The sequence below is a fragment of the Balaenoptera ricei genome, chromosome 19 (genome assembly GCF_028023285.1).
Source record: "Balaenoptera ricei isolate mBalRic1 chromosome 19, mBalRic1.hap2, whole genome shotgun sequence".
Classification (NCBI taxonomy): domain Eukaryota; kingdom Metazoa; phylum Chordata; class Mammalia; order Artiodactyla; family Balaenopteridae; genus Balaenoptera; species Balaenoptera ricei.
Window position 1 is genome coordinate 44,223,871 of NC_082657.1, and position 27,818 is coordinate 44,251,688.

Genomic DNA, 27,818 nt, shown 5'->3' on the forward strand with positions numbered 1-27,818 from the left:
ATCTAGGACCCTCCATTTTCACATCTACAGGCTGAAGTCTATTCATTAGTTTGAAAAGATATTAAGTCCAAAACTTATTAAAATGGATATTTTTATGATTCCCTTCACATGCCAGGAATATCCACAGTGATATTTTAAATGTCCTTACTTCAAAAACAAAAATAAACAACAACATAAACAAACCAAAATATCACAGCATTCTAACTTCTCTCTAGCTTAAGCAGACCAAGGTCCTAGCAGCCTGCAAGCCAATAACCTATTTGCTAAATAAAAACATATCAGAAAGCTTCCAAATATCACAACTTTGGAATTCCAGTTCCAGTTAATGGAGTAAGTACACTCTACCCTGAATGCTGCTATAATATCTGGAAACAATGCGTGGAGCAGCTATTTCAGGACTGTGAAAAATACATAGTAGTAGGTAAACGGGGGAAGAAGACCAGAATTCAAAGTTCCACTGAGCCGGCAGTCAGTTTCCTATTTTTCCTCCAAGATTGCCCAGTTTAGACTCAAAGCAGCCTCAAATCCAGAAAAGGGAACCAGGTGTGGACAGAGAGAGCCCCAGGACAATCCCTCCTATTCTGGCTGGAGATGTGGGCAAGGGGATTCTTAACACTATAAACACTGGAGGAAATTCTGTTTTTTGTTTTGTTTTGTTTTAATTTTTTTCCCTTCATTCTCTCCTATTTCAGACCCCAGGCAAGCCTGAAGTGGCATAAGCAGCTGCAGCAACAGAAGCCTGAAGATGCCTGAAACTCTGATGGAGGGGACTCTTCCTGTATGATCAGAGGAAGGAGAATTCCAAGAGAATGGGTGAACCCCCATTGCTTTTTTCTATCCCTGTCTTCCCACTGTTTGGCCCCAGACAAACAGTAGTGAAGTAACTACAATAGTAACTAAAGTGGCAGCTTTCTGGACACAGACCTGAAAGGGGAGTTACAGAGAACTGGAAAGTACCAAGGAGACAGCAGAAAGAGAAAGCGAATCCATAAAGCTGCTTATAAACGTGGGGCCCACTCCAAGCTGTACATGCAAAGATCTGATTCTAAACAGCATAATAAAGACTTTAAGAACTGAACTATGGGACAGGTCACCACACAGGTCTCAGATCGGCCATTGGGTGGCACACACAAAGGAAAGATCCAAATAGCATTGCAAAGGCTTTGAAACAATTGACACTGAATTCTCAACCCACAGAAGACTGGCCACAACTTGCCACCTGAACCCAATCAGGCAGACTGCCTTCTAAAACAAAACAAAAATCAGCATTCTTCACAGGATTTAAACAAGACCAGAGTTTCAAAATATAATACTCAAATGTCTGTGATATAATCCAAAATTACTTGAAATACAGAAACTAGGAAAATCCCAGCTCACATGGAAAAAGACAATCAACAGATGCCAATGCGGAAATGACACAGTTGTTGGAATTATCAGACTGTAAAGTAGCTATAACAAGAATAATCCAAGAAAAAAAGATGGACACTCTTGAAAAGAATGGAAAGACAGAAAGTCTCAGCAAAGAAATTGAGATATAAAGAAGAACCAAATGGAAATTTTAGAACTATAAAAGGCAATATCCAAAATAAAAAACTCAATGTATGAGCTTAATAGCAGAACAGAGCTGACAGAGGAAAATAATCAGTGAACCTGAAGATAAATCAATAGAAATTACCAAATCTAAACAACAAAGAGAAAAAAATGAACAGAGCCTCAGGGAACTATGTGATAATACCAAAAGGTCTACTGTTTGCGTCACTGGAGTCCCAAAAGTAGAGGAGAAAGAATGTGGAATAGAAAAAAGTATTCGAAGAAACAGCGGCAGACAACTTCCCATATTTGGCAAAAAACATAAATTCAAAGATTCAAGAAGCTCATCAAACTCCAAACAGAAAAAACTCAAAGAAATTTATGCCCAGATGCATCATAAACTGCTGAAAACTGAGAAAGAAAAAGTCCTAAAAGCAGCCAGAGAAAAATGATGCATTATACATAACAAAACAATGATTCAAATGATGCAGATTCATCATCAGAAACCACAGAGGCCACAAAGAAGTGGAATAACATTTTTAAAGTGCTGAGAAACAAACTGACAACCCAGAATTCTACATCCAGCAAAACTATCCTTTAAGAATAAAGGTGAGGGCTTCCCTGGTGGCGCAGTGGTTGAGAGTCTGCCTGCCAATGCAGGGGCCACGGGTTCGAGCCCTGGTCTGGGAAGATCCCACATGCCGCGGAGCATCTAGGCCCGTGCACCACAACTACTGAGCCTCCGCGTCTGGAGCCTGTGCTCTGCAACAAGAGAGGCCGCGACAGTGAGAGGCCCACGCACCGCGATGAAGAGTGGCCCCCGCTTGCCACAACTAGAGAAAGCCCTCACACATAAACGAAGACCCAACACAGCCAAAAAAAAAAAAAAAAAGAATAAAGGTGAGGACTTCCCTGGTGGCACAGTGGTTAAGAATCCGCCTGCCAATGCAGGGCACACGAGTTCGAGCCCTGTTCTGGGAAGGTCTCAAAGGCCGCAGAGCAACTAAGCCCATGTGCCAAAACTACTGAGCCTGCACTCTAGAGCCCACAAGCCACAACTACTGAAGCAAGAGCGCCTAGAGCCCATGCTCTGCAACAAAGAAAGCCACCACAATGAGAAGCCCAAGAACTGCAATGAAGAGTAGCCCCTGCTCCCCACAACTAGAGAAAGCCAGCCTGCAGCACCAAAGACCCAAAAATAAAATAAATAAATAAATTTATTTTAAAAAAAAGAAGAAAGGTGAAATAAAGACATTCTCAGACAAAAGAAAATTAAGACAATTCATAGCCAATAGAGGCGCTCTAAATGAAATGATACAATTTCAAATCTTCAGATAGAATAAAAATTATACCAGAAAGAAACTTGGAACATCAGGAAGGAAAGAGGAGCAACAGAAATGGTAAAAAGCTGAGTAAATATAATAGACAATTTTTCCCCTTTTGAGTTCTTTAAAATATGCATGATGGTTGAGAGCAAAATTTATAACATTGTCTGATGGGATTTTCAATGTATATGACAACGAAAACAATGGAGGAGGGTAAAGAGGTAAAGGAACCTACATGCTAGTAATGTTTCTATATTTTACCTTAAGTAGTAAAATAGTAATTATAATTAGACTGCAAAATGTTAATGTTAGTGTTCTGTTAATTATGTATTATGTAATTTCTAGAGCAAATACTGAAAAACCCTATGTAAAGAGATATAGTCAAAACTCAGTAGATTAATTCTAATGGAATACTGGCAAATAGTCAAATAATCTAAAAGAAGAGAGTAAAGGGAAAACAGAGGAACAAAGCACAGAGGGAACAAATAGGAAATAAATCATAAAGCTGTAGGCCTAAATCCAAACATAATAATAACAACATTAAATGTAAATGGTCTAAACACACACCAACTAAAAGATGGAGATTGTCAGAATGGATTTAAAAAACAGGACCCAACTGTATGCTATCTATAAGAAACTTCAAATATAATGATTTAAGTAGGTTAGAAGAAAATGATGGAAACAAATAAACCATACAAACATCAATAAGAGAAAGCTGGAGTGGCTGTATTAATATCTGATAAAAGATACTTCATAAGTCAGAAAGAGAAAAACAAATATCGTACACTAACACATATATGTGGAACCTAGAAAAATGGTACAGATGAACCGGTTTGCAGGGCAGAAATAGAGACACAGATGCAGAGAACAAACATATGGACACCAAGGGGAGAAAGTGGCGGGGGGGTGGGGGTTGTGGGATGAATTGGGAGATCAGGATTGTCATATATACACTAATATGCATAAAATAGATAACTAATAAGAACCTGCTATATTTAAAAAAAAAAGATACTTCAGAGCATACAAAATTACCAGGGATAAAAAAAGAGATTTCATAAAAATAAGTTTCAATTCACTAAGAAGGTATAATACAACAAATAACAGAGCCTCAAAATACATGAAGCAAAACTGATCAAACTGAAAGAAATGGGCAAATATAGTCAATGACTTCAACATTCCTCTCTCCAAAGAACTAGGAGACAGAAAATCAGCAAGAATACAGAAGTACTGATGGATCAAAGAATACAGAAGTATTGATGGATCAAACACTGAAACATAAGACCTAAAATAATAAAACTCTTATAAGAAAACATAGGGGAAAAGTTTCATGACATTGCATTTGGTAATAATTTTTTGGATATGATACCAAAGCACAGGGTAAAAAATAAAAATAGATAAATTGAACTACACTAAAATTTAAATTTCTGTACACCAGGGGACACAATCAACAGAGTAAAAAGACAACTAGAGAACAGGAGAAAATATCTGCAAATCATATATCTAGTAAGAGTTAATATCTAGAATATACGAAGTACTTCTACAACTCAACAACAAAACAACAACCAGATTAAAAAATGGTCAAAAGACTTAAATAGATGCATTTCTCCAAAGCTATACAAACAGCCAACAAGCACATGAAAAGATGCTCAACATCACTAATCATCAGGTAAATGCAAATCAAAACCGCAATGAGATACCACCTCACACCAATTAAGATGGCTACTATCAAAAGAAAAAAAAAACAGAAAATAACAAGTGTTGGTAAGGATGTGCAGAAATTGGAACTCTTGTGCACTGTTGGTGAGAATGGAAAATGGTGCAGCCTCTGTGGAAAACGGGACGGTGGTTCCTCAAAAGTTAAAAAATAGAATTACCATATGATCCAGCAATTCCACTTTTGGGTACATATATCCAAAAGAATTGAAAGCAGGATCTGAAGGAAATACCTGTACACCTGTATTCATAGCAGCGCTATTCACAACAGCCAAAAGGTAGAAGCAACCCAAGTATCCAATGACAGATGAATAAACAAATTGTGGTGTATACATACAATGGAATATTATTCAGCCTTAAAAAGGAAGAAATTCTGACATATGCCACAACATGGATGAATCCTGAGGGCATTATGCTTAGTGAAATAAGCCAGGCACATAAAGATAAATACTGCACGATTCCATTTACATGAGGTATCTAGAAACAGAAAGTAGAATGGTGGTTGCCAGAGGCTGGGGGAGGTGAGAAATAGAGAGTTGTTTAATGGGTGTAAAGTTTTAGTTTTGCAAGATGAAAAAGTTTTGGAGATTGGTTGCACAACGATGTGAATATACTTAACACTACTGAACTGTACATTTTATTTATTTTTTTAAATAAATTTATTTATTTATTTATTTTTGGCTGTGTTGGGTCTTCATGGGCTTTCTCTGATTGTGGTGAGCGGGGGCTACTCTATGTTGCGGTGCACGGGTTTCTCATTGTGGTGGCTTCTCTTGTGGCAGAGCATGGACTCTAGGTGCACGGGCTTCAGTAGTTATGGCACGTGGGCTCAGTAGTTGTGGCTCTCAGGCTCTAAAGCGCAGGCTCAGTAGTTGCGGTGCACAGGCTTAGTTGCTCCATGGCATGTGGGATCTTCCCTGACCAGGGCTCGAACCTGTGTCCCCTGCATTGGCAGGTGGATTCTTAACCACTGCACCACCAGGGAAGTCCTGACCTATACATTTTAAAACAGTTAACACATAATGGATAAAGATGGTGTGGTATACACACACACACACACACACACACACACACGTATACATATATATATAATGGAATATTACTCAGCCATAAAAAAGAATGAAATACTGCCATTTGCAGCAACATGGATGGACCTAGAGATTATCATACTGAGTGAAGTAAGTCAGAGAAAGACAAATACTATTTATCATTTATAGGTGGAATCTAAAAAAAATGACACAAATGAACTTATTTTCAAAACAGAAACAGACTCACAGACATAGAAAACAAACTTATGTTTACCAAAGGGGAAGGGAGGGGGTGGATAAATTAGGAGTATGGGACTAACAGATACACACTACTATATATAAAAGAAACAATAAGGATTTACTATATAGCACAGGGAACTATGTTCAATATCTTGTAATAACCTATAATGGAAAAGAATTTGAAAAAGAATATATATATATATATAAATAATTGAATAACTTTGCTGTACAGCTGAAACTAATACAGTATTGTAAATCAACTATAGCTCAATAAAAATAAAATGCTTAAAACAGTAATTTTTACATTATGTATATTTTATCACAATTTAAAAAAGAATATAGACGTACTGAACAATATCATCAACCACCTGGATCTACCTGATCCTTATAAAACACTTCACCTATCAAAAGGAGAGAACACATCCTTCACAAGTACGCATGGAACATCTCCAAGATAGACAATATCTTTGATGAGAAAACATACTTTTTTTTTGGGCTGCACCGTGTGGCATGCGGGATCTCAACCAGGGGTGGAACCCGTGCCCCCTGCAGTGGAACCAGAGTCTTAACCACTGGACAGCCAGGGAAGTCCTGAAAACATACTTTAATAAATTTAAAAGAAAATCACATAAAGTATGTGCTCTGATCATAATGGAACTAAACTAGAATTAATAATGGAAAGAAAATTGGAAAAATCTCCAATCACTTGGCAATTAAACAATATGTTCTTAAATAATTGATGTGTTAAAGAGCAAGTTTCAAGAGAAATTAGAAAATATTTTGAACTGAATGAAAATGAGAATACAACTTACAAAAAACTTGTGAGATATAGCTAAACCAGTACTCAGAGGGAAAGTTATAACACTGAATGCTTACAATAGAAAAGAGCAAAGATCTTCAATCAACAATCTAAATTTCCACCTTAAGAAACTAGAAAAAAAAGTAATCCTAAAATAGTAGAAGAAAGGAAATAATAAAGAGCTAAAATCAATAAAATGGGAAAAAATAGAGAAATGTCAACGAAAACAAAAAACTGGTTTACTTCTGTAGCCAGATGGCCACAGGAAAAAAAAGAAAAAATTTACCAATTATCAGGAATAAGAAAAGATATACCAACAGACCCCCACAAACATTAAAAGGATAATAGAGAAATACTACAAACAACTCTACACACATAAATTTGACAATGATAGGGACCAATTTCTTGAAAGCCACAAACTACCAAAACTCACCCAAGAAGTGAAAGATAACTAAATCTATACTCCTCATGAACAAAGACACAAAACTCCTCAACAAAATACTAGGAAATCTAATCCAGCGATATTATGTAAAAAGAATAGTACACCACAATCATTGTGATTTACCCCAGGAACAAAAGGCTGCTTCAGTTTTCCAAAATCAGTAAATGTAATCCACCATAAAACACTTCATTATGTCAATGGATGCAGAAAAAAACATTTGACAAAATTCAACATTCATTCATGATAAATGTTGCCAGCAAACTAGGAAGAGAAGGGAACTTCCTCAACCCAAGAAAAGGGCATCTACCAAAAATCTACAGCTAATATCATACTTTCTGAAGAAAATGAATGCTTTCCCCCTAGGATAGGGAACAAAGCAATGACTCAATTCTCATCACTGATATTTCACATCCCACTGGAAGTGCTAGCCAGTGCAAGAAAAAGAGATAGAAGGCATACAGATTGGAAAGAAAGAACAACTGTCCCTATTCACAGACGGCATGATTGTCTATGTAGTTCCACGGGAATCTATAAAGAAGCTCCAAGGACTAATGTGTGAGTTAGCCAGGTGGCAGGATCCCAGGTTAACACACAAAAATCTATTTTATTTCTGTATCCTAGCAATAAATCATCAAAAACTGAAATTTAAAAAATATATATATCAGTTACAATAGATGTGAAAAGAACAAAACACTTACATATAAATCTAACAAAACAGGTACAGGACCTGCACAATGAAAACTACAAAACATTGAAGAAAGAAATAAAAAACAACCTAAATAGGTAGACAGACGTACTGTGTTCATGGACTGGAAGACCCAATACAGTTGCAATATCAATTCTCTACAAATCGATCTGTAGGTTTAACACAATCCCAAAATCCCAGCAAGATTTTTCTATAGATAGAAAGAAGTTGATTGCAAAATTTATATGGAAAGTCAAAGGAATGATCAAAATTTTGAAGAAGAACTAAGTTGAAGGATTCTTACTACCTGATTTGAGAATTACTATAAAGCTACAGTAGGGGACTTCCCTGGTGGCACAGTGGTTGACTCTGCGCTCCCAGTGCAGGGGGCCCCAGGTTCGATCCCTGGTCGGAGAACTAGATCCCACATGCATGCCGCAACTAAGAGTTTGCATGCCACGATTGAGGAGCCCACGTGCTGTGACTAAGGGGCCCGCCTGCCACAAGTAAGACCAAGCACAACCAAATAAATAAATAAATATATTTTTTAAAAAGCTACGGTAATCAAGACAGTATAACAGCAATAAAAGGATGGACACATAGATCAATGGAACAGAATAGAGTCCAGAAACAGACATACACAAATATGACCAAATGATTTTTGACAAAGGTGGAAAGGCAATTTAATAGAGAAAGGATAGCCTTTTCAACAGTGTTGGAGCAACTAGATGTCAGCAAGTATATAAACCTCAAGCTAAATTTTCCAACTTGTATAAAAACGAACTAAATCTAGATCTAAATTAATATAAAACATGAAACTATAATTCTCAGAAGAAAACATGGAAAATTTTTATGACCTGAGATTAGTTCTTAGATATGACTCAAAGAGCAGAATCCAGGAGAAAAAAAAAAATTGATAAACTGATTTTCGTCAAAACTAAAAACTTGTTCTGCAAGACGTGGTTAAGAGAATGCAAAGACAAACCACAAAATGAGTTTAAAATATTTTCAAGTCATGTATCTGACAAAGCTCTTATATCCAAAGTATATAAAGAATTCTTAAAGCTCAACAGTAAAAAAAAAAAAAATTGTCTAATACAAAAACAGGCAAAAGACTCAAATTCTTCACCAAAGAGAATATACAGATAGCAAATAAGCCCAAAATGCTTACATCATTAGCCATTTAGGGAAATGCAAATTAAAATCACTATGACATGCCACTACACACCTATTACATTGGCTTTAAAAAAAAAAGAAGGGCTTCCCTGGTGGCGGCAGTGGTTAAGAATCCGCCTGCCAATGCAGGGGACACGAATTCGAGCCCTGGTCCGGGAAGATCCCACATGCCATGGAGCAACTAAGCCCGTGCGCCACAACTACTGAAGCCCATGCGCCTAGAGCCCCTGCTTGGTAACAAGAGAAGCCACCGCAATGAGAAGCCCACGCACCGCAACGAAGAGTAGCCCCCGCTCATGGCAACTACAGAAAGCCCACGTGCAGCAACGAAGACCCAACGCAGCCAAAATTAAATAAATTAATTAATTAAAATTATTTAAAAAAAAAATAAAAGATAACACCAAGTGCTATAGCCAGGATGCAGAACAACTGGAACTCTCATATACTGATGGTAAAATGAAAAATAGTGCAGACTCTCTGGAAAACTATTCAGCAGCTTCTTATACATTTAAACATACACTTACCAGGGACCTCCCTGGTGGTCCAGTGGTTAAGACTCTGCGCTCCCAATGCAGGGGGTCAGGCTCGATCCCTGGTCAAGGAACTAGATCCCACATGCCTCAACGAAAAGACACCACGTGTCACAATGAACATCCCGCATGCAGCAACGAAGATCCCACGTGCCACAACTAAGACCCGGTGCAGCCAAAAAAATAAGTAAATAAATATTCAAAAAAAATAAATAAACATACACTTACCATATGATCGAGCAATTTCACTCCTAGGTATTAACCCCAGTGAAATAAAAACCTATGTTCACACAAAAACTGTATATGAATGTTTACAGCAGCTCCATTCATAATCACTAAAACTTGGAAACAACCCCAAATGTCCTTCAACAGTAAATGATTATAAAGAAACTGTAGTACATACCTACAGTACTCAGCAATAAAAAGGAATGAACTACCGATAAAATACAACATGAATGAATCTCAAATGCATTACCTTAAGTGAAAGACAAAATCAAAAGGTTGCATACTCTATGATGCTCTGGAAAAGACACAACTGTAGTGATGGGGAACAGATAAGTGGTTGTCAAGGGGTGGGTGTGACCGCAAAGGAAAAGAATGAGGAAGTTTTGTGGGTTGATGAAACTGTTCTGTATCCTGATTGAGGTAGTGGTTATGTGAATGTATATCTGTGTTAAAACTCATAGACCTGAATGCCAAAAAAAGTCAATTTTATTGTATTTCAATTTAAAAAACAGAACATGGGGAGACCACCAACATCCTTAGCGTGTCCCCAACCTCTAGAGCTCAAATTTCTGCCAGTTTTCCTATGCTCTCAGAAAGAAAATGGTGTGAACTCCCTTATTAAATTTTTTTTCTTGTTGGTTTAATTCAAAACCACGATGTGATGAATTTCAAATTAGCTTTTAAATGCTGTTTTTCCAGCATTCAAAATATAGAATAAAAGCCCTTCAATTTTGCCACTCAGTCATGAAACAAAACAAAAATAATCTAAAGAAAGAAACAGATCAATTTCCAAAACGGAAACCAAAACAAAAGCAAGACTGAGTCTACTGGACGGGGCCAACCAGCTAGAGTCTAAAACATAATGAATCATAATGTTCAGACATTAGCTGTGTATTTAAGACTTGTGCACTCCACAACAAGAGAAGCCACAGCAATGAGAAGCCGGCGCACCGCAACGAAGAGTAGCCCCCGCTCGCCGCAACTAGAGAAAGCCAGTGCGCAGCAACGAAGAACCAACTCAGCCAAAAACAAATAAATAAATGAAATAAATTTTTAAAAAAAAAGACTTGTGCAGTTTTCTGAATATATACTATACTTCCATAAAAAGTCCTTAAAAGCAATAACATAAATCTACAGTTATAACTCCAAAAAAAAAAAAAAAACCCACCACTCTGTGCCATACCCAAAAGCAAGTTATAGAACAGCATGTACAATATCCCATTTTTACAAATATGCACACATAGGAACAAAGTCTAAAACAATAGATACCTGTTAACAGAAGTTCTCCCTAGCTGATGAGAATACTGGTGATTTTTACTTCTTTCTTCATTTTTCTATAGTAGTCTTTTTTTTTTTAAACCACAGAGACAAATACTTTTATAATCAGAAAATTTTTTTTTTCATTTTGGAAAATAGCATTCAAGTTAAAAATGTGATATTTATACTACAGATCAATTTATATATGACTTAGGCTGTGGGCTCCTTGACATAAAGGAGCTTTGTAAGCCTCATACAGTACCAGATTCCCAAAAGACATTTTACCAGATGTGTGTCTGGAGAAGGAAGAATAGAAATATGCAAGGCTTCTCACGAGAAGTGGTAACTTCTCTGGCATCTCTGAATAAAAAGAGGGGAAGAAATCAGGCAAGTGGCAAAGGTAGGTCTGGATGGAGGGAGGCCTGTGAGTGATGGCGAAGAGGCAGAATAGATCCTGACACGGAACGAAGGCAGGGAAGTAGACCGAGAGGGAGACAAGGAAATCTGGAAGAGGTGTGAAGCAAAAGACCAGTGTGCTCACTAAAAATCAGAGGGCTAACTATTCCATCCCTCTCCCCTTCCCTGCCTTCCCACCCCTAAGAGAAGTGACCCCAAGGCTGTTCCTTGCACAGGGGTGCCATGCTCAGGACCCCGACTGCCTAAGGGGGGCGGGTCCCTGACCCAAGGGCAGCCAACCCACAGGCTGGCGAGGCACCTCTAATTTGGCCTGGCTAGGAAAGCTCCACCCAAATAGAGACAGTGGTAATCAGGCCAATCAGACGCTCTCTGGAATTCAACCGCAGTCAGCAAGTTAGCGTCAGAGAGAGCAGACAGACCTGGGATGAACATTTTAAATAATCTATCAGAATATACTTATAAGATGTACATCAGAAAACGCAACGCCTGCGACTTTGCCTAAGCGTTCTTTTACGACTCTCTGACCTTTTAGGAGTTGCTTTTTGGTTTATACTGTCGTTTACATAAAATACCTAAGTGCACACACTGCAGAGCCTGAAAATGCTGTCCTGCACTTTTGTGCTGCTACTTAACAGTGAAATGTGGTTTGTTCCATAGGGCCTCTTACTACGGCAATTCCTTACAACAGGAGATTGTGTTTCCCACTGCTAACAAGTTAGGCGGCAATGTTTTTAACATACTCCCCCTTGCAGTCTTTTCCTCAGCCAGTTTTCTCTTCTTGGAAGTAACCAAGCAGAAGGTTCACATTTTATTAAGAAAACTGCCTTCCTCTGCATAGTTTTCAACCTCCACTCAGGTCCTTGACCAGACTTGCTGATGGGATTCTTTCAGGTTGACGGCACCCAGTCCTTGGCTACCTGAGACAGACACCCTGCCACGTGCTGCCCTCCACTGCGGGGCATGGCCCCTGTGCCCCTCCAGCCAGTTCCCGTCCCCAGGTTCTCAGACCAAGGCAGTCAGTGCTCACAAGCCCCTGCCAGATACGCCCAACGGACAGATCCCCGTCCCTAACTAAGCAGGCCCAGCTGGCAGCGGATGAGGCACTTGGCTGGCCTCGGGCTAGAATGGGGCCAGCACAGAGCTGGGCAGAGCCCAATCCTCTTTCAGATGTGATGAGGTCACAGGCCGGGCTATGAAGAGAGGACATGGGCCGTTTGTGGCCCAGGAGCCACGGGCTGCCCTTAACCCAGCAGCTAGAAAGAAAAACTGAGTCCTGCTGAGTGAAGCACTGACTCAAGTAAAACTCCCAAGATTCATGAGGCCCAGCTGCTTGGCCCTCCCAGGGTTCCCTCCAAGGCCTGGTGTACCTGGTCCTGCAGTCAACCCCAAGGAACCCACGTGTCTCTCTGCTCCTGGCAACTCAGAGCTGACCGACACTGCAGGCATGGGCTCAGCCCTGGGAGCAGCCCACCCAGTCAGAGGCGCCTCAGTGCTCACACCCAGACAGGAGCTCCTAGGGCGGCAAGTGTGTCAGGATATCTGCCCCAGCTTCGACTACCCAAGCACACGTCATCAGTTGTTTGACGGATGTTCTAACAATAATTTAGGTTCGGAGCGGGACCAAAAGTTTAATTTCAACAACGTGGGAGCTCTTGTTGAAATGAGTCAGAAAGTTAACTTTTTATCTGTGTTCATCCATTCAGTCATGCAGTACTGACTTCATCTTCATGCACACACCTCACAGAGGACCACACAAAAGGCTAGAAGGCCCTGCACATGCTTACCAATCTAAAAAAAAAAAAATCTGTTTTAAATACTGTATCTGGAAAACTAAATTTAAAGTTCACATTTTTGTTTTATTTGGTCTTATTTTAAAAATGCACTCCCCTATCTAGCTTAAATATCATGGCTAAGCCACGCCTCTAAAATAAGTTTCCCAATTAAATAATCAAGACATAAGCTGCTTCACATGGCACCTGTGCGCCAGTTAGAAACATTCCAGTCTGGGTGGCAACTTGGCTTGGCAAGAGGATAGCAAATTAAAAACAGCACCTGCTCTGGGCTGATGAATTGGGACGCTGCCTAGTACCAGGGCATGAGCCTTGGCAAGCAGAGCGTGCAGGCTGGATCTCAGCCTCCCTCACCCTCTCGGTTAGACCCACTGTGCAGTGCACAACCTGCCCAACTGTACAAAGGAGCCTTGGACAATAGAGATTTAGAGCAGGATCTTGGAGACTTTCTTTGTTCCTCTATGACAATAATAATAATAATACTGCTAAACTAATCTTGCTAAATCCTGTATTTGGCCGGTCTTGATGATCTGATTGTCAAATATTAAGAAGTTTACAAACAGGTAGAATTTTAAAATATTGTTTTACTTTGTTTTCATTTATATTGATCTGGTCTGAGACTCAATCATAGATTTCACAGTCCATTAAAAAAAAAACAAAGGGACTTCCCCGGTGGCCCAGTGGTTAAGACTCTGAGCTCCCAATTCCGGGGGTCCGGGTTCAATCCCTGGTCGGGGAGCTAAGATCCTGCATGCTGCACGGCAGAGCCAAAAAGAAAAAAACAAAAACAAAACTGCAGGTCTCCTACAGAACTCCATGGAGCTAAACACAGAGGAGACCCTTTACAAACTACTGGGCTCCCCCAGGCTTCCCTCAACCTGGCAATTCATCATTCTCTGTGGACTTCACTCATCTAACTAGCTTCGCAACCCCTAGGCCTGCAAAGTCCCAGGCCAACAGCTGAAGCTTTCCCAAAGCGTCTAGTGAGGCAGGCGCAGTATCTCCCCAACTACCTCACCAAAACCACCTCTGAGCACAACACCAGTAATCCTCATCACCACCTCCACCACCATCACACACCTCGGGACCATGCAAACAGCCATGTGAATGAACTCACCTGTGACAAGTGGGGGGTCCGTCTCCCTAGTTTCAGCTCCAAAACCATACTTGAAAGGAATACAGATCAATTTGCTGGCAAATTATGCTGATGCCAATTTATTATCAGAGAAATTAAGGAACTAAAAGGCAAATTCTATCTACCAATATCAGGGTTTTGTTACAATCCAAACTTTGAGGGCTCCCAAGTCCACTGCCCGCCCCAGTACATTCACTTGGGCCATTTGCCTGGGCTGGGTAAACACCTGCACTTTTTTATTTTTATTTTTTTAATGTTTATTTATTTATTTATTTAGGCTGCACCAGGTCTTAGTTTCGGCATGCGGGCTTCTTAGTTGCGGAATGCCTGCGGGATCTAGTTCCCCGACCAGGGATCGAACCTGGGCCCCCTGCATTGGGAGCACGGAGTCTTACCCACTGGACCACCAGGGAGGTCCCAACACCTGCACTTTAAACAGAGTATCACAGGCGAATCCCCTGGCGGTCCAGTGGTTAGGTCTCCCCGCTTTCACTGCCGAGGGCCTGGGGTTCAATCCCTGGTCGGGGAACCAAGATCCCCCAAGCCGCGTGGCGCGGCCAAAATAAATAAATAAATAAACAGAGTATCACAGGCAAAGACTTGATTTATCATATACAGGCTTTCCTAGAACTACTATCCTAGAAAATGCCTGAGGATGTTAACTATTCATCTGTCTTCCCCATAATCACATAAAGGGTAAGAAAGATTATCAGAATTCACAGAGCTATCCCACATCTGGCTTCACAGAAAGGAATCAAACTGTCACCCTAGAGCAGGAGCCAGTCACAGGGGAAAGAACGCCAGCCTGAGGCCCAGGTTCCAAGACGACCAACAAACTGTCTAGCCATAGGTAAGTCACAACTTCTCTAGCGTCAGATTCCTCACATGTAAAAGTGCCATAAATGTTAGCTTCAGTATTTCTTTGATTGAGAAATAAACAATGAAAAATAAAAACAAGGAGTATAAATATAATACACGTAACTGCCACCTCTTTACTCCCACTTGCCACGGTCCCTCCCGCCCCCGATCCTCACCTGGACTACTCAGTCCCTCAGCAGGCTTTGGATCATCTCATCCTCCTCAAGGCCACGCCTCACACCCTCTAACCCAGCGACAGCCAACAAAAACACGTGAGCCACGTAAGTAATTTTAAATTTTCTAAGAGCCATATTTTAAAAAGTAAAAAGAAACTGGTAGAGTTCATTTTAACAGTAAATTTTATTTACCCCGATATAGCCAAAATACCACCATTTCAACATGTAATTTTACATTCTGCTTTTTTCCTATTACCTCTTTGAACTCCAGCATGTATTTTACACCTATGCACACCTCAAAATTCATACTAGCCACACTGCCAAGTGCTCAACTGCCACAGCTCTGACTGCTCCTCATCTCTTTCAGAAAATCCAAAATTCATTAGCCTAACAAGTCAGGCCCAACCTGGGTGCCCCTCATCCCTCCCCTTCCATACCTTTGCCTGGTGAACCATACCTGGTACCTCCTTCCCACCCCTTTCCCGGGCTCGCCCTCAACTCCCAGGACTTGGTATACTCCTTCTCCACAGGACACACCACACCTCCTAGCCAAGCCCACTGTCCCCAGCCCCTATTACAGCACTTGGCTCCAGTGATCAGGAAGGGTTGTGTACTTTCTCTGCCTCATACCAAACCCTCCTCCAAATGGACTGTGAACCCCTTGGAGGCAGGGATTTTTGTCCTATTTATGTATGTCTAACAGTATCTGGCCCAGCCTCGACGTTCACACATATATGAAGTATAGATTTTTTTTTTTAAAAGGGGGAAAATATGTTAGAATTTTTACCAACATCTAGCTACTGACCTTGATCTAACTCTAAAGTTATTTAGCCAACTCTTAACCTGAAATTATACACATGTGTAGGGTTTGGACCAAAAATGGTTGAGAGAAAGTAGACAAGCTAAAGAAGCAACTACTGCTGGAAGAGCCATTGCTCCTTGGGGTTTGTTTTTTTTCCACTGGCACAAAAAACTTTTAGCCTTAAACTGTTTTTCATAGCTGTGCTGGAATAAACGGGAAACCACAAAAATGAAGGCTTCCCCTGCACCAGTCATCAAATTGTAGTGGCAAGAAAGAAACCATTCAAAACTATCCACGTTTGATGAAACTCTGAACATTTTAAGTGTTTATTAACCCATTTAATTCCCAAATTTAACCAACCATTTGAAATGTTCAGAGACAAAATTCTGGATTCCAGTATTTCCTACGGGCCTCTCCAGTCTTCACTGGAAACGAAGGCCTCCCTTCTCAGGCCTCACAGAACGGCTGTTCTTTTATTTTCATCAGAGAGGTCCATAAAAACAAGCACAAGGACCCTCAGCCTCAATCCCAGTTGTGACTTCTTTACACATGTTAAGTGCCTGCTCTAAGGATTCTCAAAATACTGACGTGGCAGATCCTCAGCGACCCTCTCCCCCAACATGTTAATCAGAAAGCAGACAACTTTAGCAATAATTACAGAACCCCTGGTTTTCATTTTATACGTTCCTAAGCAAAAAGCTTGGCAAAGCCTCTTATGGTTTCCCCTCCTTTTACAAAAATCTGTCTCCTAAGCAAAAGCTTCTGTTTCCTAGTAGCACTAGATACACTTAAAACTCACGGTTAAAAAGAGAAAAAAATAATTACAATGGCATTTTATTTCCATACTTTCTCCCCAAAATTTTCCACTTACAACAGAGTCCAGAAGCTTATTTGCTTATAAGTATATAAATGTTATTGTTCCCTTATAGATCCCATGTTTTCAAATAATTTGACCTTACGAACTATGTTAAATAATACATAAACTGTTATTTTTTTCTTTCTTCTGTGAAACAGATAAGTATATTCACCTGTTCATTCGGTGCCTCACTGTGGGCCAGGCACTGTTTTAGACACTGAGGATACCTCAGGGAACTCAAAACACAAGGCCTCTGCTCTCGTGGAGTTGGTATTCTAGTTGGGTGGTAAATGCTGAGAAGAAAAGTAAAGCAGGGTGAGGGGGATAAAGAGCGGGGATGGGGGAGTGTCCTACTTTTGGCAGGTGATCAGGGAAGGTCTCTTGAGCAGGTCTCTTGAGCAGAAGAGAAGAACAGCAGTTCTGAAGAACAGAGCCAAGTGGGCATTTCTGGGAAGGGGTGGAGGGGATGGAAGAATAAACCTCAGATGCAAAGACTCTAAGGCAGGAGTATGTTAATCAAAAAGTTAATCAAAGCTTCTGGTCAAGTGAAATAATCAGTACCTTAAAACCCCAGTCAGAAAAGAAACTGGCCTTACTCTGTTTAATGCAGTTTATATTAGACTTTCTGAAACACAATTGGTACCCAGCCCCTCAGTCTGATTCTCAACCCCCATTTCTATATTAATAAACTTAGGGCTCCCAGGGGAACCCCCACTCTGAAAACCAGTGGCAGACCCCACCATTTTATGTGAGGACACAAGGCCACACACGAGAGGTGCTGAGAGGAGGGCTGGGCGCCTTTAAGTGAGAATTTTTCACACAAAAATCCCCCCCATCAAGAAGTTAAACCGCTTCAAAATAAGATAGTTTCCAAATGCTAAAAAGGCAAGATCTTCTCCCGAAGGAGGTGTCACTTTCTGACTTCTGTACCCTTCTACTCATCTGTTCCCTCTTCAGCCAGCTGCAGGCCTGTTCCCAGCTCTGGACCACTTTGAACTGAGCCTTTGAAAGTTTAAACTGGCTCTTCGCCACCAGACAAGATGCTGAGGCCATCCCCTCGTCCGGAGGTGCCTTGCTCTCTTACTCTCTGCCTTTCCTCGTCTTTCTAGACTCTCTGAAGTCTCACCCTGCTAATGAATCCAAATCCCAGTTCATCTCGCCCTGCTTTTTACTTCTCTTGCACACACAGGAATAATCTTATTTTCCAAACAAAAACCTCAGGACTCACTGTCAATATATGGTACTTGCTGCTCTAATTTCAATGCTTGGAATATTTCATAATTTAAAAGTACAGTAATTTTTTAAACTTAGGATGTACTTACATATGGTCTGAGACAGCACAGAAAATTGAGACTGGGAAAATTTAGGCTCTATGATCAGTTACAGGCCTTTGACTATTGCGCTATGCTCTAACAAACAACTTTATTTTCCAAAGAAATACGACATCACCCTACGAAAGGATGTGGAGCTACTTCCACGAATGAGGATAAAGAGGCAGTGAGTGATAGCTGTGGGTTGAAGGCCAGAATGCTGCTATTTCCAGGTCATTTCAACAGCTCAGAGAGCTAAATGGACCATCATGGAAAATAATCAGCTTTGGCAGCCATACAGACCTCAGCCCTTAATGGGGTGGATCACATATGTGCTGCATCTCAGGTAAATCCAGCACTACCTCTAGGCTGGAAATATGCCTGCCTCCAGCATGCAGGTAAGCATCCATTCATTCTACCAGGAGGGAGAAGCATCACGGATTTGGCAGGGCATGTACACTGCCCTTGCCCCCTCTAAGCATCCTCTGAAGTGCCATGACCTGGGAAAGGCTCTTAGTACTTTGTAATTAAGAAAAAAGGTCATCAGGGACTTCCCTGGTGGTCGAGTGGTTAAGAATCCGCCTTCCAATGCAGGGGACACAGGTTCGATCCCTGGTTGGGGAACTAAGATCCCACATGCCATGGGGCAACGAAGGCCCGTGCGCCGCAGCTAGAGAGAAGCCCGTGTGCCGCAACGAAAGATCCCGCATGCCGCAACTAAGATCCAACCCAGCCAAATAAATATTTTTTAAAAAGAAAGAAAAGATAAAATGTCATCACAATGATCATTTTGAGGTGTACAGAAATATCAAATCGCTATGCTGTATAACAAGAACTAACGTAGTGTTGTAGGTCAATTATACTTCAACATCAAACTCATAGAAAAAGAGATCAGAATTGTGGTTACCAGAGGTGGCACGTAGGGGAGAGGGGGATGGATGAGGGTGGTCACAAGGTACAAACTTCCAGGTACAAGATAAATAAGTGCTAGGGATGTGATGCACAACACGGTGAGTATAATTAACACTGCTGCTGTTATATATGAAAGTTAAGCGAGTAAATCCTAAGAGTTCTTCTCATCACAAGGAAAAAAAATTTTTTTTCTATTTCTTTAATTTTGTATCTATCTGAGATGGTGGATGTTCACTAAACTTATGGTGGTAATCATTTCATGATGTATGTAAATCATATCATTATGCTGCACACCTTAAACTTATACAGTGCCTATGTCAAATATATCTCAATAAAACTGGAAGAGAGAAAAATAATTTTTTTTAAAAAAGAAAGAAAGAACAAAGGTTTCCAGGGCTGTCAAAAAAGAAATTTTTTATTTTTTTAATTTTGGCTGCACCAGGTCTTATGGCATGCAGGATCTTTTAGCTGCTGCATGTGAACTCTTAGTTGCAGCATGTGGGATCTAGTTCCCTGACCAAGGATTGAACCCGGGTCCCCTGCATTGGGGGCATGGAGTCTTAGCCACTGGACCACCAGGGAAGTCCCAAGAAAAAATTAATTTGGCCCTATGACCCAGGAGGAGTCCCGAAGGTCTTACTGAGCTCAGCATTTCCCACTGGTAAGTACTTGTGGGTAAGCACAATGTTAACTTGGGATAAAGTGAGACCTTCACGTATGTTGTAGGACCAAGTCCATATATATTTTTTAATGTTCAGAAATGTAATGATGTTGCCCTTTGATCTAGTAATAGCACTCCCTGAAATTTAACAAAAAATAGTCACAATTCAAAAGAAGAATGAAGGACATTTACTGAAGGATCCTTCCTAATAGCAAAATATTGGAAACCATGATCAGGGGATCTTATGCAGCCTTTGGAAGGGAAAAATTCCAAAGTGCTTTTCATTTGACTATGATTTTTTCCCTAATTTCCTTCAATGTTACAATGGTTTTTTTATTGAGATATAACTGGAATATAACATTACATTAGTTTAGGTGTACAACATAATGATTCAGTATTTCTATGTATCAATATTTGTATCAGTAATGATATACACATTATCACTACAATAAGTCTTATTTAACATGCTTCACCATATATAGTTTAAAAATTTTTTTTTCTTGTGATGAGAGCTTATCAGATCTATTCTCTTAGCAACTTTCAATTGCAATACAACTGCAATACAGTATTATTAACTATAGTAGCCAGCCTATAGGGTAGATTCCTTTCAAATGGGAGAAATTTTTTCATTAGCATCAACAAATTTATTAAGCACCCACAATTGTGCAGAAGGCTTCTTCTTTTTTTTTTTTTTTTTTTACAGGAAAATAGATTGAAAAAACTTTTAAGCTTCAAGTTTCTTCAAGATGTCTGTACTGTATTATCGAAATCATTCTCCCCAAAAGGGCCTCCAAATTACAAAGTAAGTAAAGTAATAAAAGGTTAACTAAAGATTATGATTGGTATAATAGCTTTAAGGTTAATCTATACTAAGGTAGAGCTAGTAACAGCTGATGCTTTGGGAATTTTTGAATAGAAGATATCTGCGTGTGGTATACAATTCAAATACAGTGAAAAATAAATCTCCCTTCCACCCTGACCCTTGGTCACCCAGTTTCCCAATTTGTACCATTCCAGAGATATTCGATAGTACTAACAGGGTGGTGTGACTTCTATGTGAGAGACACTTTGCTAAGGACTTTGTATGGAAGGCTCACAGGCGCCAGCAGCCCTCTCATCAGCCCTGATCTACAAATAAGGAGACCTGCTTGCGGCCTGAAGTGAACAAGCAACTGGCCAAAAGTTTCATGGTGATAAGAGACATAAAGTCCATACTCTCAGAGCCCCTCCCCATCCCACCCCCCAACACACACACACACCCCCCTAAACTCCATGTTTTATCTTCATGTTGTGTTGTTCCCTCTGCCCTCAAAACCAATCCTTCATCATCCCTCTACCTGGCTAACCTAACTTTTCCATATCAATTTTAGAATCAGCTTCTTTATCTAAAAAAAATCTTGCTGGGATTTTGGGATTATGTTAAACCTACAGATCAATTTGTGGAGAAGTGATACATATTTTTTTTAATTTATTTTTTTTTAAAAAGCTTTTATATATAGATATTTATTTTATTTATTTTTGGCTGCGTTGGGTCTTCGTTGCTGCACAGGGGCTTTCTCTAGTTGCGGCGAGCAGGTTTCTCACTGTGGTGACTTCTCTTGTTGCGGAGCATGGGCTCTAGGCGCATGGGCTTCAGTAGTTGCAGCATGCAGGCTCAGTAGTTGTGGCTCGCAGGCTCTAGAGCACAGGCTCAGTAGTTGTGGTGCATGGGCTTAGTTGCTCCACGGCATGTGGGATTTTTCCGGACCAGGGTCGAACCCATGTCCCCTGCATTGGTAGGCGGATTCTCAACCACTGCGCCACGAGGGAAGCCCAAGAAGTGATATTTTAATAACTATATTGAATCTTCCAATCCATGAGCACAGTATGTCTGCCCACTTATTTCAGTGGTCTTTGATTTCCTCCTCCGGTGTTTTGTAGTCTTCAGCATGTAGATCCTGTACATGTTTTGTTAGATTTAGACCTAAGTATTTCATTCTTTTCAGAGCTATCATAACTGATATGGGTTGCTTTTTTTTTTTTTTTTCAATTTCAGTTTCCAATGATTGATTGCTAGGATATAAAAATATGATTGATTTTTGTGTGTTGACCTTGTATGCTGCCACCTTGCTGACTCACGCATTAGTCCTAGGAGCTTTTTTATAGATTTCCATGGGATTGTCTACATAGACAATCATGCCATCTGCAAATAGGGACAGTTGTTCTTTCTTTCCAGTCTGAATGCCTTCTATTTATTTTTCTTGCACTGGTTAGCACTTCCAGTAGGATGTGGAAGAGAGAACAGACATGTGGTGAGAACAGACCTCACTGCCTTGCTCCCCATCTTAAAGGGAAAGTATTTTCACCACTAAGTATGTTAGCTGTAGATTTCTGGCAGATGCCCTTTTCCAGGTTGAGGCAGTTCCCTTATCTTACTAATCTTCTTGGCTACATTTATCGTGAATGAATGTTGAATTTTGTCAAAAGTTCTTTTCTGCATCCCCTGACATAATCAAGTGTTTTTTGTGCTTTAAACTGTTAGTATGGCAGATTATATCTCCTGATTTTGGAAGACTGAACCAGCCTTTTCTTCCTGGGATAAATCACAATGATTGCCGTGTACTATTCTTTTTACATAACATTGCTGGATTCAATTTCCTAGATTTCCTAGTAGTTCGTTGAGGGTTTTTGTGCCTGTGTTCATGAGGATGATTGGTCTGAAGCTTTCTTTTCTTGAACAATCTTTGTCTGGTTTTATAAAACAGATGTGTACTAGACACTTTTCTGAGGTCTTGGATGATAATTTTACTATTTTTAATCATCATAAAAACTTAAGAGTGGTTTTAATCTTTGCTTAAATTCTGCTAGAATTTATTTGACTTCAAGTTTTTGACCAGGAAGACAACTCCCAAAGATAACAATCTGCCCAAGGGAAAATGGGACTGTTTTATAAGAAGCCACCTTAAGGTAGAAGTGAGAATCCAACGCAGTGAAACTACTTCACCAGCCATTCTCTGCACACCCCTGCCCTGCTTCTGTACAGCCCAAGAAAGCCAGAAAGGTGAGGGAAGTGCTCACCAGCATGGGATGAAAAACTGACACAGTTTCCATCAAATAAAAGATACCTTATCACCCAACCCTGAAATGCAAACGCTCACATTTGTCTTTGAGTTACCTAAGAAAGCACCTGTCAAACATTAACCCTTTAGTTCTTACAATTCCTAAAATGCTCAGTCATTACCACTCACATTCTACTACTGAGGAAGCCAAGAAACAATGGGGTTAAGAGATTTCAAGGAGATCAGCAGAGCTAAAATTTGAACTTAAACATCACCTATTACCCAACTTTGTTTAAAAAATAGTCCTAAACAAATGCAATGCAATGTCAGAAGGTCAATCAGGCGTGGGAGGGGCTCAAGAAAGGGATCCAGAGACTTCCCTGGTGGTCCAGTGGTTAAGACTCCGAACTCCCACTGCGGGGGGACTCAGGTTCGATCCCTGGTCGGGGAACTAAGATCCCACATGCCACGGGGCGCAGCCAAAAAATAAAATAAAATAAAAGTGATGTAGACAAAAAAGAAAAAAAAAGAGAAAGGGATCTGAAGCAAAAGAGCTCCTTGAGAGGTGTTTTCAGAACTTAAAAGCTGATTCTGCTCTTGGCTCTTTTGAGAAGGCCCATCCCCTCAAGGCGGAAAGTGGCAGGTCTGCTAGGTGAGGAGCAGGACACCACACAGGAACTGCACGCCTAGGAACAGCGCAATGGCCACTGAGAAATCAAAACCCTTGTTAAGTCACGTAACAAGCACGTAAAAGTCACCTAAAAGTCACCAGGCAACAAAGACCTCAGAAATGTCCTTGGACTCAAGGTCTCCTCTGCTCTGTGGAACAACTCAAAATGATGTGTTCAGGAGGCACGAAAGAGCACACCACCCGGGTTCAAATCCCAGCTCCACCAACCACTAGCCACGTGACCTTAAACGAGTCACGACCTCTGTGCCTCTAACTTTCTCATCCATAAAATAAAGGTGATAACAGTAGAGTTAGCACTCATTAATGATGCCTGCTGTTGTGATTCAGAAAGTTGTCCCATCTAGGTCCTGTCCTCTTCTGACACTGTCCTAACATCATGGTATAAGCGATAGTATGCCCCATCCCTATCCCAAGAGCAAAATTCGGCTTTCAACCAAGTGCTTTGGAAAAAAAATCTAAACAGAACAATAAACAAAAGGCCCACATTAACTATTTCATTAAATGATGTCTGAGAGCTAAAAACCAATAAGTGCTCCCAGAATCCACATTCAAAAGAAAGAAGAAGGTATTTAAATCAATAGCTTAAACCTACTCTTTTCCTACAAAAAGTACATTTATATTGTTTGAAATAACCACAGGAGATACTCTCCCCAACTAAGAAATAGGTATGGGGCTTCCCTGGTGGCGCAGTGGTTGAGAATCTGCCTGCTAATGCAGGGGACACGGGTTCGAGCCCTGGTCTGGGAAGATCCCACATGCCGCGAAGCAACTGGGCCCGTGAGCCACAGCTGCTGAGCCTGTGCCCCGCAACGGGAGGGGCCGCGATAGTGAAAGGCCCGCGCACCGCGATGAAGAGTGGCCCCCGCTTGCCACAACTAGAGAAAGCCCTCGCACGAAACGAAGACCCAACACAGCCAAAAATAAAAATTAAATAAATAAAGTAGCTATTAATTAAAAAAAAAAAGAAATAGGTATGAGTTTCATTTTTAAAACATATAATCTAGGACTTCCCTGGTGGCGCAGTGGTTAAGAATCCACCTGCCAATGCAGGGGACACGGGTTTGAGCCCACATGCCTCGGGGCAACTAAGCCTGTGCGCCACAACTACTGAGCCTGCGCCCTAGAGCCCACGAGCCACAACTACTGAAGCCCGTGCGCCTAGAGCCCGTGCTCCGCAACAAGAGAAGCCACCACAGTGAGAAGCCCGTGCACCGCAACGAAGAGTAGCCCCGGGGGCTCGCCGCAACTAGAGAAAGGCCACGCGCAGCAACGAAGACCCAACGCAGCCAAAAATAAATTAATTTAAAAAAAGATATAATCTATGAAAATGCACTGATTAATTTCCATAATATTTCAGATTAGTTTTACTATCAAATAGCATTCCATTTAAAATATCGATGTAACTTTTAAACCACTAGGACGTAAACTGTCTTTAATTCAAATATGTAATTATAATTTTGGGGTGGCATTTTCACCAAGTTTCTTTAAAGGCAGGAAGTATTACTTAGCAACAGTGACAGCTAACGTTTTATTACACACTAACTAAGCACCTAATAAACTAGGTGCTAATTTCTACATACTACCTCGTTCTCTTAATCCTTTGAGAGAGATATAGGCTCATTTTACAGAAAAACCTCAGCCTTGAGGTTGACTATTTACAGTTCTGATAGAGAACTGATTGCTAGTACTGTGTAAGGTTTTCACACTAAAATGATACGGAAAGGTAAGTCTCAAACCTTAATGTGCACGAGAACCTCCCAGAGGATCTTGCTAAACTGCAGATTATGATTCAGAAAGTCTGGGGTGAGGCCTCTGATTCTGCACTTCTAACAAGCTCTCAGGTACTGGCAATGCTGCGGACCACACTTGGAGCAAGGACCTGCAGGTGGCAACAGGCCACAGACCACAAAAAATGTCTCTAAAAACTAAAACCAAAAAAAGTCAAATTTTTTCTCAAAAACCACAGAATTAGAATTTATATTAGACATATTTCTTGATGGGATTCTGAGCTTTGTAACATCTTAGAAATGTCTTCAGGGACTTCCCTGGCGGTGCAGTGGACAGGACTCCATGCTTCCGAGGCAGGGGGCATGGGTTTGATCCCTGGTCGGAGAACTAAGATGCCCCACGGCATGGCCAAAAACAAAAAGAAATATCTTCATAACGACTCTTGTTTTCTTTTCCAGTTTAAGTTGAGAGTCCAATATCTTTAAGTTTTGTGGCGGTTTTTCCCCCTAAAAACCCTGATTTTTTTTTTAACAAGGCTGAAAAGCTAAATGCATGGAACTGTTTCACGTTGCCATACCCTTCAAGCAGGTCCCCATCTTTCACTCACCCACACATAACATAACCTCTCGCTGTTTAAATTCTAGAGATTAGACAAAAGACAAGAGTTAGGCGAGATTTTAGGGGCTGGGCCCCAAAGTTCTTCCAGATGAAAAGTAAAGCTCTAAAAACAGAGCTTTTTTTTTTTTTTTTTTAAAAATAGCACCTTACGAAAAGGCAGTGATAAATACCACTGGCTTCCATTTCTGGCTTTAGGTGACAAAATTCCAGCAATGAGGTGATATCTAACATTTTATATAAACTACTGGATTTCATTCTTTTACCAGATCTTTTGAGTGGCAAGCTCTATGTACTTTCAAAAGTCCAGAGTAAACAAAACAAGGTACTTAACAAGGCCCTAAATTCCACCTGGGCCCACGTTCCCTCCCATCCTGCTCTTTTATTCACTTCTGATTATCAGTGCTGTACTCAAGCATCAGCTAGCTGCCTATTTTTAAAGGCAGTTATACACCTCCCCCACTCCTCCATTCACTTTGCTAACAGCAATGCCTAACTACTGAACAAATATATCTCTTGGAACATTCCACTTTACCAGATAAGGTCAGTTTAAAATTCTAGAGAGGAATAACCTGCTCCGTTTGTCTTTCCTGAGAGCCCTTCAAAAATACCCTCCTGCAATCAGCAGAACAAGCCTTTCACCCCAGAGAGAGAGAAAACAGTCTATGATCCGCAATTTACAAACACTGAGACCTTTATTTAAAGGATATCCACACATTAAATGATTCCCAAGGAACCTTGAGCTATGTACTCAAGTAAGCACAAGAAGACCAATGCTTGGAAGAAACAAAATGCACATACATTGCAGCTCTGTGCAAATGGCTTCTCTAGCTGAGAAGTCTATAAAGTTTTGCTGCCAGGCCTCAGAGAAAGGTCTACCTGTGTCAGGGGATATCGGGACACACAGTTTTTTCTGAACTGGAGTATGCTCTATCCACAGCAGAGCTAAGTAACAAACCAAAGAGGCCTGTTAGAAAACCACAAAAGAGGGGCAGAGGGGACAGGCCCCTGTCCTGAACACCCTGAAAGCTAAAAATAAGAATTCTGAGAAATGAGCTCTACCATAGACAAGCCCAAAAGAAAGTTCTCTGTTTCTGTTACCTCCAAAACTGGCTGCTCTCCCATAGTGATTTAACTCTGGGTACCAACTGGGCAATGCTAGCCACCGTGCTGGGGCGGAGGATTCAGGGATGCCGGTTCTATCTTCTGGGCTAATTAGAAGGAATGAAAACCTCTGCAGCAGGGACTTCCCTGGTGGCCAGTGGTTAAGAATCCGCCTGCCAATGCAGGGGACACTGGTTCGAGCCCTGGTCCAGTAAGATCCCACATGCCGTAGAGCAACTAAGCCCGTGCGCCACAACTACTGAGCCTGCACTCTAGAGCCCGGGAGCCACAACTATCGAGCCCACGTGCCACCACTACTGAAGCCCGAGTGCCTGGAGCCCGTGCTCCGCAACAAGAGAAGCCACCGCAATGAGAAGCCCGTGAACGGCAACAAAGAGTAGCTCCCACTCGCCGCAACTAGAGAAAGCCCCCGTGCAGCAACGAAGACCCAATGCAGCCATAAATAAATAAATAACAAAAAACAAACAAAACCTCTGCAGCATAAACTGGAGACTCTGGGCAGATCTGGGCTCCCCCAATGCATCTAGACTACATGCCTCCATTCAACATTTATTTGAGCGTCTACCATATGCCCAGCACTCTGCTGGGCGCCGGGGAAAAAACCGAGCCACAGTCCCCAGTGGTGGAAGCCGAGACAAACGAGGACCATCCGGAGGAGTGGAGGATGTGCGGGCCCCGAAAACCTAACACAAGTTGCTATGACCAGCAGTACCCAGGGGAAAGCATGACCCCCGCCGGGTTTCGCGCACCACCA

The 27,818-nt window shown here is 41.0% G+C and overlaps 1 protein-coding gene across 4 annotated transcripts in view; it reads right to left on the reverse strand.

Annotated features, from left to right (window-relative positions):
• CMTM4 (CKLF like MARVEL transmembrane domain containing 4) overlaps positions 1 to 27,818 on the reverse strand; it is a 108,978-nt gene that overhangs the window by 80,520 nt on the left and 640 nt on the right. The window lies entirely within an intron of this gene.